The sequence below is a fragment of the Lemur catta genome, chromosome 11, assembly GCF_020740605.2.
Source record: "Lemur catta isolate mLemCat1 chromosome 11, mLemCat1.pri, whole genome shotgun sequence".
NCBI classification, from domain to species: Eukaryota; Metazoa; Chordata; class Mammalia; order Primates; family Lemuridae; genus Lemur; species Lemur catta.
The window spans coordinates 72,698,110-72,712,941 of NC_059138.1; the positions used below are offsets into that span (position 1 = coordinate 72,698,110).

Below are 14,832 nucleotides of genomic sequence, written 5' to 3' on the forward strand. Positions count from 1 at the left end.
TTATTTCATGTAAATATTGCATGCTGTCAAACAAGACAGGCTTAAAGAGGCTAAGATTTTGTCTTTCATAGCTCACAAAGGGACAACTAATCTATAGCAGAAATAATTTTAAATGTAGAACTGCAGTGTAGAAAATATAGACCTCCCACTGGCTGAAATGACATTAGTAGAAAAAAATTTTATCTGAAAAAGGTTATGAAATGTTTATTTTGTCATACAGCTTAAAATACATTGGGAATAGAATAAAAAAAGAGAGAAATGCTTTAGAAGACTGTACTAACAGCTATTACTCTATTGGAAATTAATTTAGTGGTATTATAAGTCTTTAAATAGACATATATGAAAAGACATAGATTTACATTGAAACAGGGTTAAGTAAAAAACAGCGGTAGCACTATTCTGGATAAAGTAGATCAGATCCAGCCCTTGAAATTACTGGTATTAAGGAACTCATTGAGCAATCAGTGGGTCCTTTGCTTTCTTTCAATTTTTTCATAGCATATCCTTTATGACCCATAATGAGGTAGGTAGAGGTACACTGTTATAGCTGCAGTTCTGTGGCAGAAAGTGAATGGAAGAAAATTTCTTTTAAAAATGAAAACAATGTTCATCCTAATGATGCCTTTGAACTATACACTATGGAGATTTAAGCTCGTATATGAAATTCACTTGCAGATATAATGGATACCAATCTGAATATGAAATATTCATATGTACCATATTGCTTCTGTTTGGATTCCTGCTGTCTGCCATTCTAGGTGGGATTGTGGACTGATTTTCCCCTCTGACTCATTTCCTGTGTCACGATGCCCACTGTGCAATATGACTGGGCTATGTCAGCTGCCGAGCTACCTTACTGGTGTGACTGTTGTCCCTCCTTTCCTTTAAACAATGGAGAATTAACTGTTCGCGTGCTGTCACCTGCCTTAGACAACACACTTTATAACGCAGGAGGAGAATTTTAATAAGACCTCCAAGGGGCCTGCTGCCATTTTTAGTGGGAAGGTTTCCTACAATGGAAGTGCATGGAAACTCCCAAGAGAAAGCTGTTCAAAACACCCCCACTGAGAGGAACCCGTGTCATCCCATTTTATTGTCTACCTGTCACCACAGCCCTTGCATGATTCTGACAGGCTGCTCTTTTCTCTTGTAGCCAGTGCTGCTTAATGTCATTTTCTTAGTTGAACATCTTTATTTCTGACTTGTTACAAACCATTAACTAGTTTCCAGGTTTCAATGTCCTGGCTACTTTTGACTAGTAAGTCATTTGGCATAACAAGGTTTCCCTTTATCTTCTTGCTAAAGAAAATCTCTACGAGAAATGATCAATGTTCCAATTTTTATGAATCCTAGCAGATAGGAAGTGCCTGTCATCAGATGCAAGGCATCTTTTCTGAAAGCATATTCTCGTTCATGTAATAGAACTTGACAGATGCACTAGGTAGCCATTATACTGTTTGCAGAAGGCTTCAAACAATTTAGGTTAAAAGCAGAGAATTTGATAAATATACTTGCTTGTGATGGTTTCAAATAAACATAACAGCATTGTTTATAATTAGATTTCCTAGATGTAATGTTTTCACACATAGATTTTTTTGAATATATTCTGAAAAGCGTTCAGTAGTTTAACAGTTGTCAATCTCTATAAATGCACTTTTCAAATGTTAGTTGCATGCAGTATTGCTAAAATGAAGAGTGGTTGCTTTGGACATTGATTTAAAAATAATACATAATACATACATATACATATGGCTTGGTGACATATTGCTAAAGCATTAAAAAACTTAGACTGTAGTTGCTTTTGCATAAAGCTGCTCATATGAAAATAATTTAACTTTAATCTTTTTCTAAATTACTCCATATTATTAAAGTTTTAAAAGTATACTTTTTAACAAATATACTTAAATATTATGAGCATATCTATTAAAGAAATGTTACATTATTTAAATCCTAAATAGGAATACTTACATATCCTCGCCTAATTAATGGATCAAGTAGATTTAATCTAATCGGTTACTGATCTAGCAATTCCACTTTTAGGACTCTAACAGAGTGACATAGTTGAGCAAGTGCATAAGCATGTATGTTTAGTGTATGTGGCATTGTTTTTTTAATTTATGAAAAATCTGAGATAGCTTGGCAATCTATTGATAAGGGAATGGATAAATGAGCCATGGTGCATCTCTAAAATAGAACACTACATTGTTTAAAAAATAAGCTACAAATGTATGTGCTGAAATGGGAGAAAGTCTTTGATAATGTTGTTGAGTGAAAAAAACAAGTTGCAGCACAGTTTGCAGAGAGAGTGTGATACCATATCTGAGGGTAAGGGAAACTCTCTCTTTCTACCTCTATCTTTGCATGAGCATAGAGAACAGTCTGGAAGGACACATACCAACCTTTGGGTCTGAAGGCATGTTGGAAATAAGAAGAAAGACTTGATCGTTCGCTCTCTGTATCTTCATATTATTTGAATTTAGATTCTCTAATGTTTATGGACAATATGAGTTCACTTGACAACCTGATTAAATAATTTAAAAAGGAAATTTCATGTCACAGAAAGGATAGGATGAAAAGACATAAATGTAGCTACTTGAAATTTCTAACAAAGAAGCATGGCTTCCTTCCATTCAGTTAATCCTGGCATTTAGAGCATTTGTGCCTTTCTACGCATTTTAACAAACAGAATCTCAAAATCTGGGTGCACATGCTGTCAACCCAGAGTCTATGTCATCCTAGGCAGCCGCTGTGGTCCTTAGTTGGTTTCTTGGTGCTGTATTTCAAATCAGCTCATAAATTATTAATAGTACATGTGTAGGTCAGAGGCACACTAACCCTGACAATCATTTCATAATATTCTCTCTTTAGCATTAGAAGAGAAGAGAAGGGAGTAATCAATATGCAACATCAGGGGTACATTTCACATAGATATGGTATATACACTTAGAAAAAAAGAGTCAGATCTTTACAAAAACCTGTCAGCCTGGCATTAATCTTCTATTATGAATAATGTGGCTATCTATGAATCTTTAATATTTTTTAAATGATGAAATTGTATGGTATGCTCTACCAAAGCAAATTTGATAAAATGTGAGAATTGTTTGATCAATGAAGATGTTGATATACATGAATAAAAAAATTTAAACCTGGCTCATTATAGTGAAAAAAGCAAAAGCTATACTTTGACCTCAGGGTAAATTTTCAGGCCCAATAAATTGAGTTTTATCATTATCCATAACGCCTAGAAATGATTCTTTAAACAAGTTATAAAATTATTGTTTGGTTAAAACTATTATCCCACAAGACAAGACATCTCTGGTAACATACCACTAGCAACCAACATGGTGCTGGCTTCTGGCATATCATAAAACCATATTTGAAGATTTCTAACAAACACACAGATTAATGTTTCATATATGAGATACAGCCATGCTTGTGAAAGATTACAAATCCAATGGCTTGTTAGAAATACTGTTACATTCATTTTTTTCCACGAAGTAATCCTGGAATAATTTGTTCCAGGTTTAATTTCCAGTGAAAGTAAGAAAAGTGGATGAAGAACTTTGCTTATGAAATTTGCCTAATGAAGAAATTTTAATCAGTGCTTGTTGAACTGAAGATAAAAAATACAGTTTGTTTCTATAGATTTGAGGAGAATTAACATGTATCTGATTGTTAATATTTGATTCTTGTTTAATTATTTATTATATCAAGGAATGAATCTGTCAAGTAAATAATGAAATGCGTACATGCAGCATATGTAATTAGGTTAGGTGCATAAATCCAAAGTGTTCACTTTATAGTTGTCAGTGCAAAATTTATTAATAATGAGAAATGTTAAGTGAAGAAAATTCTTAATACAGTCTACCTCATTAGTGTGGATTATAGCAATTGTTGGTTGAAAAAGAAGGAGGAGGAAAAGAAGGGGAAGAATAGTAGCAGTTAGGCTTCATTTTCTGAGTTGTGTTTTGATCGTTTAAAAACAGTAGTGAATTGGAGCAATTTTACTTTTTCCTGTTTAGAAATGTGTGATTGAACAAATGAGTTGTGGGTTTGAATGAATGCTGCAAATTCCGTATTGAAAAAATACAGGCCCCAGGGGTTCCAAATCCAAACAATTATTTAAGAGGGAAAATTCAGCTAATATTGGGGAAGTAAAAACCTACATTTACGATGGGACTGTCAGATTCCAATCTTAAGATTTGGCTTTAAATTCACCATGAAGGTCCAAAGACGGCAAGCAACGCATTACCAGCTGCGCATCTCCATTTCCTCCTTCTGCACTAGCTGAACGGGAAAGGAGGGAAGCACTTTGTCAAGTACATTCCTCGAACCCAGGAGTTTGCCTGGGGTGCTGGCACACGGAATGAAACAGGGATCTGTGGAGTCCTCACTGTACCTGTGAGTGGGGCTTGAAGGGTGTACCAAGTGGGGTTTCTGGGTACGTTAGGCTTTTTCTGTCCCTGAGAGTAGAGTATGAATTCTGCCCCTGCAGGGACCTGGCTGAGTGGGTGCTACCAACTCCATATAAAGAATCTGACTTGATCACCTGGTTAGACTTAGTTCTATCCTTAATGTTAATCATTAATAGCACTGTGTGGTGTAAAGGGCAATCAACCAGAAAAAAAAAACAAGATAATGAGATCCCACTCTGTCACTAACTAGTCTGGCAACTTCCAGAAACTCCAGAGCCTCAGTTTCTCCACCTTATCAAATTAGGGGGCTGTCATTCTGGCTTTGCTGGTCTATGATTCTCAGAGATGGTGTTGGAATACATCAGATTTTTGTGCAAGGAGATGAACGTTTTGAAAAAAAAGGGAGAGTATTATTGTATGAACATTCATCATCTGACTAGGTATTGTTATAGAGGCAGTTATACACTTATTAGAAGATGAAAGATATAATCACAAAAGGAAGTCGAGATGTTATTTTAGTAAATGACATGAGTCTAACTATAGGCACCACTTAAGAACTTTCTCGCCTTACATATATAAAAATTAAATGAGAACTAGAAGGTCTATTTAGGATAAGGAAGTAACATTATGAAACAAAGAATATATGTTGCAGTTTTTCTACCTGCCTCAGTGGAAAGAAGGGAATGGCTATTTCATAATTTTATTTTCAAATGCTTCTGTGATTTACAGGTTTTCAAAAAAGTAATATTCTCATGATGAATAATCTAGTTATCAAATTATTTGCTAAATCAAAGAGATTATTTGTTATCCTCCTGACTTAGTCCTCAAATATCTACAGACTGAAGAACTTAAGGCAAAAATGGCTTAATTCAGGCCAGGCACAATGGCTCATGCCTGTAATTCCAGCACTTTGGGAGTCTGAGCTGGGAAGATCACTTGAGACAAGGAGTTTGAGACCAGCCTGGACAACATAGTGAGACCCTGTCTATAAAAAATTTTAAAAATTAGCTGGCGTGGTGGTGTACACCTGTAGTCCTAGCTACTTGGGAGGCTGAGACAGAAGGATTCCTTGATCCCAGCACAGGAGTTTGAGGTTACAGTGAGCTATGATCTTGCCATTGTACTCCAGCCTGGGCAACAGAGATCCTATCTCTAAGAAAAAAAAGAAAAAAACAAAAACCAAAAAACAACAGGCTTAGTTCAGTCAAGCATTAATGTCATTAAAGGAAAAATCTTATCCAGGGTCCATAATATGGCTAGCTATTTAGGGGGGAAAAACAAAGCAAAAGAGCAAATATAATTTTACCATGCCCTAAGAAAATTATCAGTTGAATTCATCCAATCAATTTGCTATTGACTAAATCAATAGATACACTTCTTATCAAACACTCTGATTTGTAGAAAGAACCAATACAAGAACAATCAAAATATAGTTATTTTTGATTTTCAAGTAATAAACCATTATAAATTACTGTGACTTTTAGTGCCTACTCAACAGCAGTCCTCCCTTACTCCTTGGGAGCCCAGCACAGATTCTTGACAAAAAATAAAATATTTTTAAGCCACTATGCTTTGGAATGGTTTGCACGCAGGAATAGATGACTGGGAAATTGGCTAAAATTCAGCTTTTGTTTTGGCATTGCCTGTCCTATTTCCTGCTCTCTTGCTGCCCACCCCCAATGTAACTCCAAGGTAAATCCTGATTAGTTATCAATTATGATAATCTCCTCTCCTTTGCCAGTGATAATTCAGAGATAGCCATATACCCCAGTCTGGCCAATGAGATAAGAGAAAAAGAATTCTGAGGCATCGTCTGTTATAATTTTCCCACTCTTAAGAAATTTAAGGGAAGAACGGTGTGTCTCTTTTGGCTTAAAGCGATGCCTGGAACTATGGCAGCCATTTTGAGACCTTGAGAACTAGTTAAGCACAAGGTCAACAAGCTGAGGATGGCACAGTGGAAAGATGAGAAGAACTTAACAACATTAGACATTTTTGAGCTGCTGAATTAACCAACCTTAGCATCTGCTACCTTGGGACTTCCTACATATATACCACATTTTCCATGTTTTTAAAGCTAGAACAGATTTTCTATTTCTTAAATCAAAGTTATCCTAACAAAAACAAAAGGTATAATGAGCTTTATTTTAGCACATCTAAGAGAACAGCTCATCTTTAAGCTGGGACTGAGGTTTATACAATTCTGCTGATAATATTTATCACCCATTTTACTTATTTGCGTGCTAATATTTAAGCCCTCCAACTGTTTGGAAATGTGTATTATTTTAAGAATACTGGGTGTCAATAAATAAAACATATGCTTAATATTGCTGAGAACAAATACTAAGTAACTGAATATTTTGTGTCATTATAGATGAGGAATGGAAAAATCTTCTTGGAAGAGGTGGTGTTTAACCTGGACCTGGAAGGATCAGTGATGCTTGAACAGTGGGACAAGGAGTTCAAGGGCATTCTAGAGAATACGGGCACCCAACATACTGAAGTCTGTGTCATGGGAGGGGAAATGCAGCAGTATGATTTGGAGGTGTATGGTGGTAGACAAATAAGGCTGGAGGGGGGTTAGATGCAGATTGTAGAGGGTCTTGAATATCTTGCTAAGGAGTTGGGCTTCCTTTCCTTGTCAGGGAGAAACAGATATTTAAGCTAGTCGCCACTTGCTGACTCTGGATGAACTAATAAAGCATATAGTATGCATTTTATATAGGTTTTTTCCATATTTTAGTGAAAAGTGTGCATGGTTTTAATGAAACAATAAACAATTTCATTCTAATTCAGATTGTTTTAAAGCAGCTGCCAAATGATACTATTAACAGTAAGTGACTGGTTAAGTAGCCATTGTTTTCCCAAAAGTTTAAAACTGGATGCAAATTCTTCAAAGAGACTACTTGATGAAGGCCAGTAAACATTTCAAAGGCAGTCAAGCTCAGATACCTGGGTGTGGGAGTGCAGGATGGTTGGATAAGGGTCTGATGCTCCTGGGTGCCTTGCCTGTGTAGGCAGAGAGATGCTGTCTTGAGGGAAAAGGGAGTTGGGAAAAGCTGCTTTAGAGCCTTGAGGCTGAAGGAGGTTAGAGGTGAGCGCCCAGGAAGAGAAGCTGGAAGTATGAGGTTCCACTGAAGTGCCCAGAAGCAGACGCTCTTTGATGAAGACACAGAAACATAGAGCAGGGAAGAGACAGGACCAAATTTCTGGAGTTTTCATTTGCTTACTTCTTTATATCTTCTCTTGTTTCAAATAGGAATTAACCCTGAAATATGTTCCTGAACAAACATGAGGCAGCATGATTTCATTGATGGGAGAGATAGGACTAGAACATGACTCTCCTAAACTTTAACTCTCCTCTGAGCTTACTGAACCCCTAAACCCTGCAAATCTCTGCAAAGCTAGCTTTGTTGCCTGGCCCCTCCGTGGATACCAAGTGGTAGACACATATCACCCAGCAGAAGAAATGGGAACGGCTTCCACAGGTATGTATGTATGTATAGATGTATATATGTATGTATGTATGTATCTGTCTATCTATCTATCTATCTGTTTTAGAGACAGGGCCTTGCTCTGTTGCCCAGGCTGGATTGTAGCGGACTGATCATAGCTCACTGTAGCCTCCAACTCCTGGGATCAACTCCTGCCTCAGCCTCCCAAGCACCTGGGACTACAGACCAGGCGCCACCGAGCTCCGCTGGGTCTTTTTTAGAGCAAGGAGGCATTTCTCAGAAACCCCAGCAGATGTCCCCTTGTGTGGCATTGTCCAGGCCTGGTCACATGCTCTTTTCTAAACCAATGCCTGGACAAGGGAAAGGGTTGGTTACAACAGATTTAGACTATTTGGGATTTATCCCTGGACCAAGAGGGAGAGGGAGGAAGGAGGATGGGGTGGGGAGCAAGGAGTATGGACAGCCTCATGATCTGCAAGAAGGGCCCCAGAACAGATACTGCAGAGTGGTTGAGAGTGCAGAGGTGCCTGGTCTCTCAGGCGTGCCCCACCCCTGCCTAGATGGGTTACCCTGGATCCCCTACAAGGCTTTTCCAAGCCTCGGTTTCCAGGAGAGCAATAGGGCTGTTGTGACAGAAACAATGTAGGTAAAGCAGCTGGCATAGTGCCTTGCATAAAATGAGTGGATGTTTACTATTATTATTGTTGTTGCTGTTATCAAAAAAAAGGTGACCTATCTTCTGCCCTCAAGAAGTCTGCAAGGGGCCCAAATGTGATAAGGGGAGCTGTCAGAAGGCAGGGGGTGACTTCTTGCCAAGGAGTGAGTCCTGCCCTCTTTCTCTAAGCTGGAGGCAGAGAGGCTCTGTGAAGACCCCTTTTCCTCCGCGCACGACCTGCCTCAGTCGTCATATGGGGAGCTCGGCTAGGCTGGGAATTTGGGAGGTGGGTTCTGCACAGTGACACAGCATAGTCCTGGTGGCAGCCTGTGCCAAAGGCCTGGGGAGCAGGAAGCACCACGCCCCCCCTCAGAGCGAAAGTGGGGCGCTAGGGATGCAGACGTCCCATTTAATCACCGTGGGCGTGCCGGACGGAGACCAGTGGGGTCCAGCCTTTTGTGTCAGGGTTCGAGGTTACGCATCTTACCCACCGAGTACTCTCATTTGCCTGGCATTTCCGCAGCATTAATTGCATGCCAGAGTCAAGAGGCAAGGCATTTGCTTGCCACGGACGAGCGACCCTCAGAGCTAAGCAGCCACCCTTCCCTTCCCCACCCCGGGCCCCGCCGGGCGAGTCTCCCAGCCCGGGGCGCGGGGCGGGGGCGGCCCTGGATTATGCGGGACAGCAGCGCGTTCCCGGGGCCTCCGCCCGCAGCCGGCGGCGGGACCCGGGCGGGCGGCCGAGACCGTGAGCCATTTGCATTCCCCGGCAGTCATTTTTATATGCGGAGGTAATGAAGTTGTCAGCGGCGCCCCGAGTGTGGCAGAGCCTGATATTCAAATCGACCTGCCCGTTTCGCTGCCTCCCGCCCGCGCCCGCTTCCCTTCCTCCCCCGCGTCTTTGTCTGCGTGTCCCTCCCCTCTCCCCCTCCTCCTTTGTGTCTCTGGCTAGACTCAGCCTCAGAAACCAACGACCCTTCCAGAGCCCACCGCCAGTGACCATGGGGTGTACGGCCCGTTGCCCTGCTGGCGACACATTTGGGGAAAGGGTTAGTGGCTGCAGCGAGGCCGCCATCCTCACACTCAGGCGGCGCCACGCCTGTCCTCTCCCTCCCTCCCCCGCAGCCCCTTGCTCCCCGCTGCTTCTCCATCTCCAGGAAAGATGACCTAATGCTAACATTACCGTTTGGGCCTGTAGTAGTTTTCTTCCCTCTTTCCGAATGCGTATTTGTGGTCGTTTTTATGGTTGCAAAAACCAAAACATAGCCATGCACTCAAGGCTGCTGAGAAAAGGCTGTTCAACAGTTGCAGCACTGGGAGGGAAATGAGGTGGAAAGACACGCAGGCCTGCCTTGAGACAGGTAGTTGAAGGAACAGTGACCATTTAAGCTCGTGGGGTTCATGTTCCTAAGCCTCTGTAGCTGTGCTGCCCACTGGGGCAGCAGCTGACCACAGGAGGCTACTGAGCACTTGAAATGTGGCTAATCCAAATCAAGATGTTCTCCAAGTGGAAAATACAGTCGTCATTGTAAAGACTGTGTATGGGAAAAAAGAATGTAAACTGTCTCATTAATGATTTGAACATAGTGATGGGATATTGAAATGATATTTTAGGTCTACTGGGTGAAAAAATATAGTATTATAATCAATTAGATTTATTTTTACTTTTTTACAAAATTTGGCTACAAAGAACATTTAAAACTATACACATGGCTAGTGTTGTATTCCTATTAGACAGCAATAGTCCAGAGGGTTAGGGCCCAAGGAGCTTTCCTCTGACCCTGCTCTCTCACCTTACACAGCAGATGCTTTGGGATAGAGGGAAAGTCCTTGGATCTTAGGCATCAAACATCCAGAAAAATAATTAGGAAGTATTTGCGATTATATTGAAAACCCTGACAACACTGAGTAGAGCAGTAGCCTAGATTACAAGACTGTCTGTTCCTTTTCCCTTTGTTGACTGTAAAGGAAAACTCACTCCCCACAGCTGTTCCACAATGCCATGGAGCAACCATAGTGTGTGAAGGTGGGCCTCTAGGAGCATTTTGTGCCTTTCAGGAGTTATTTTGTTGCACACTAAACTTGCTGACATGCCATTTAGAAAAGTGAATACTGTGTATGCACTGTAACAACTATTTCACAAGTATTTTTGGTGTACATTGTCCCTCAGCATGCACAGGCTGCGGAGTAAGGGCTCCCGGAGTATGCATTGCCACGATGAGTGGCAAATGATCCAGGCATGGGGGAGTCCCCGAGTGTGCATTGATTCCATACACGGCCATGGCTCCTACAGGGCTTTTATGGCACAGCTCGCCAATGATCCATGTGTTAAAGACTCCCAGAATACACATTGACACGATAGACTGGAGTTGTTTGGGTCTATCGTGGCAATGATCCGGGGATAATGGTGGTGTCTTATGCACTTTCATTGAGAGTGGAGTGTTCCTGGTCCTAAGGGCAGAACCAGAACTGCGCCAGTTAAGTCCCACCGTGACTCCTGGTGAAGGGTGCATGGGTCTTTGACCTCCTGCTTCGTGACACTGTGGCATCGCTAATGTTTGTTGATGTTTTAACTGATGCAATCGAGTTAGCATTTTTTTCCTCCAAATGTCCTTTTTGTAATTCAATACCTGGATTGGGAGTCCATGTCCTGATGGTTTCATCTGGTTAATCATGGCTAAAGACCTAGGAAAGTTCATATTTAAAGTGAGAAAGTGGCTTGGGGAGAATAAGCTTGGGAGATGCATATGAGGTCAGGAGTTACATGGAATAAATAACCTCCGTCCTGAGAAATCCTAGTTGGCTAGACTGAAATAGATAAAACAAGACAAAGATGGTAAGAAGATGGAAGACACTTTTAAAAAATCATAAATGTAATATGTTCAATAGTAAAATAATTGAAACACTCCAGGATGCCCTTACTCCGCAGCCTGTGCATGCTGAGGGACAATGTACACCAAAAATACTTGTGAAATAGTTGTTACAGTGCATACACAGTATTCACTTTTCTAAATGGCATGTCAGCAAGTTTAGTGTGCAACAAAATAACTCCTGAAAGGCACATATATGCAGACATATACGAATAAAAAATGAATTCTGCCTCTCCTTCCTCTCTTCTATACCACCACTGTTACAGCCAACTCTATGGGGCACATGACTCTGTATTATTAATTGAAATTATTAATTTAAAATATAAAACATTAAAGAGTAATGTTTGGCATTACCCATTTGTATAAACAGAGTAGATATAAAGTTTTGTGCCAAATAACAATGTCTTGGTCGGTGATAAAGTACATATATGATGGTGGTCCCATAAGGTTATCATGGAGATGAAAAATTCCTGTTGCCTAGTGATGTTGTAGCCATCTCAACATTGTAATGCAATGCATTACTCATGTGTGTGGTGATGCTGTTTAAACAAACCTACTGTGCTGCCAGTCTATAAAAGTATAGCACATACAATTATGTACTGTACATCATACTTGATAATAAATGACTATTACTGGTTTATGTATTTACTATACTATATTGTTTATCATTACTTAGAGTGTATTCCATATATGTTTATAGATACATAACTTTATATATAAATATAAAGTTAACTGTAAAAAAGCCTCAGGTGGGTCCTTCAGGAGCTGTTCCAGAAGAAGGCATTGTTATCATAGGAGATGACAGCTCCATGTGTATCATTGCCCTAAAGATCTTCCAGTGGGACAAGATGTGGGAGTGGAAGACAATGATACTGGTGATCCTGACCCTGTGTAAGCCTAGGCTAAGGTGTGTGTTTGTATCTTAGTCTTTAACGAAAAAATTTTAAAAAGTAAAAAAATAAAAAAAGTAAAAACAAAATTGAAAATAGAAAAAAACTTGTAGAATAAGGAATTAAGAAAATATTTTTTGTACAGCTGTACAACGTGTTTGTTTTGAGCTAGGTGTTATTATAAAAGAATCAAAAAGTTAAAAAAATTAAAAAGTTTATAAGGTAAAAAAATTGTAGTAAGCTAAGGTTAATTTATTATTGAAGAAAGAAAAAAATTTAAAAATAAATTTAGTGTGGCCTCAGTGTACAGTGCTTATAAGGTCTGCAGTAGTGTACATTAATGTCCCAGGCCTTGACATTCACTCACCACTCGCTCACCGACTCACCCAGAGCCACTTCCAGTCCTGCAAGCTCTATTCATGGTAAATGCCCTGTATAGGTGTACCATTTATTGTCTTTTAAACTGTATTTTTACTTTACCTTTTTTATGTTTGGATACACGAATACTTACCATTGTGTTATAGTTGCCTTCAGTATTCAGCATAGTAACATGCTGGATAGGTTTGTAGCCTTGGAGCAATAGGCTGTACCATATTGCCTAGGCAAGAAGTAGGCTATATCATCTAGGTTTGTGTTAATACGCTCTATAATGTTCTCAGAACAATGAAATCACCTAATGACGCATTTCTCAGAAAGTATCTGCATCGTTAAGTGATGCATCAGTGTACATTGAACTTCCCTTCTTCTCAGCACATGTAGATCTGTCGCATCCTTTGAAATGACTGCACGGAATTCCAGGGTATGGGTATAACAATTTTAAAATTTATGCTATTTCAACCATCACTGTAATGATTATCCTTATACATTTGCTTTGGAAAATTTGTGCAAGTATATTCATAGGATAAATTTTTAGCAGTGGAAATGCTGGGACAAAGAGACGTACATTTAAAATACAGATATTGCCAAGTTGATCATCTTACACTCCAACTAACTGTATATATGCCTATCTTCCCACTCCAGGCCAGTACGACGTTTTATCCTGGAAGGCACTTCTGAAGTATGATAGTGAATTTCCCCAACAATTTCTCTGCACAGCTTTACACTGAGAACCCAGCACTGGGGACGGTGATAAATGCAGCAAAGTGAGGAAGTCAAACTACAAAGTAGTAAGTCCTATTAGTCAAGATTGAAAAATGATAGAGCCACAAATCAAGCTGAGATCAGTTGAATTTTGGTAATAGCCTATCAACATGGGAGAATTGGGATTAGCTCACATTAATTCATGATTCAGCAAATATTTAATGAGAAGTTATGAGTGTCTCCTCCACTGGATTGTAAGTCCCTTGAGAGGAGGAGCTTTGTCTTTTTATCTGTGTGGCTTCCACAGAATTGTGGCATGGGACCTGGTCTAGAGTTGTTTTCATTGTTTTTTTGCTTGTTTTAATTGGCCATTTACTGTCTGCCATATGCCTGGCTCTACGGGAAGCTTGGCATTCAGTGTTGCTAACATGTAATCCTCGCTCCCAGGAGCTCAGAGTGGGAGAGACAGTGGGATGTCAACCAGTCTGAAAATTCACACGTGAAGGCAATGTGATCATTGAGCAACTAACTCTGATGGAGTAAAAAAGTTTCCCCAAAGTTTGATATTTGAGCTGGGTCTTCGAAGATGAGCAGGGAATGATTTCCAGACCAAGGAAGGACTTCTAGACAGAGGAAACCACAATGAAAAGGGTGGAGCTTGTTGGGAATGTTGGTGTGATTGGTTCGTAAGGGTTACATGTTGGGGATGGGAGGAGAACAGAGGGAAGGAACCTACATGGAGGCATTGGGTCAGGTGTCCTGGAGCATAAAGTGATGAGACAGAGGGAAGGAGTGGGGGTTCTCATCCAGACTCTATATCTGAACTGTAGTAGGAGATCTGTAAGTCATGAAAATCCCATAGCTTTACAGTGCCTCCATTGTAAAATGGCTAGACAATTTCTAATATAGTCTAGATGATTTCTAATATTTTAATCAGCTCTAAAATCCTATGGCCTTTGAGCTACAGGTTTTGAACTTGCCTGCAAGGACTTTATCTTCCATTCTCTGTGCCGAGGAGCACTGTGTGATATCTCAGGGTATGCCTTTAAGATGGTAGTAAGTGGCTGCTTATAATTTGCTGCAACTAACTGCTATGGGCACCTCCTGTGACCTCAAAGGCTTCATACACTTTTTGGAAAAAAAATAAAAAAAGAAAAACAAAGAGGATACTAGTGAAAATGAAGAAAACAAAATGGCAGGCAGTATAAATCTTTTGGTAATTACCCTTTATATGCAATGGAATCTTATCTCCACTCTGAAAGTTGAACAGACATTGCTTAAATGGTTTCTCTGAAGTACATTGCAGACTCGGATGTCAAGTGTCCTGTTTCCTGGGATTCATATGCAGAATGAATTTTATTGGACTTGATAAGCTTGCCATCCATATCCTCCTCTGTGGCAAAGGGAAACATTTTGACTGAGGCAGTGTCTAAAGATAGAGAAAAACCCTGTGGCCTATTGATCAGA

General features: G+C 40.0%; 1 long non-coding RNA gene across 1 annotated transcript in view; it reads left to right on the plus strand.

Annotated features, from left to right (window-relative positions):
- Positions 1-9,084: 9,084 nt before the first annotated feature.
- The window catches only part of LOC123647222, a 90,773-nt gene continuing 85,025 nt past the window's right edge, over positions 9,085-14,832 (plus strand). The window contains exons 1-2 of the long non-coding RNA XR_006738169.1: positions 9,085-9,316; positions 13,306-13,451. This is a non-coding gene — a long non-coding RNA (uncharacterized LOC123647222). The remainder of the gene's footprint in view (positions 9,317-13,305; positions 13,452-14,832) is intronic.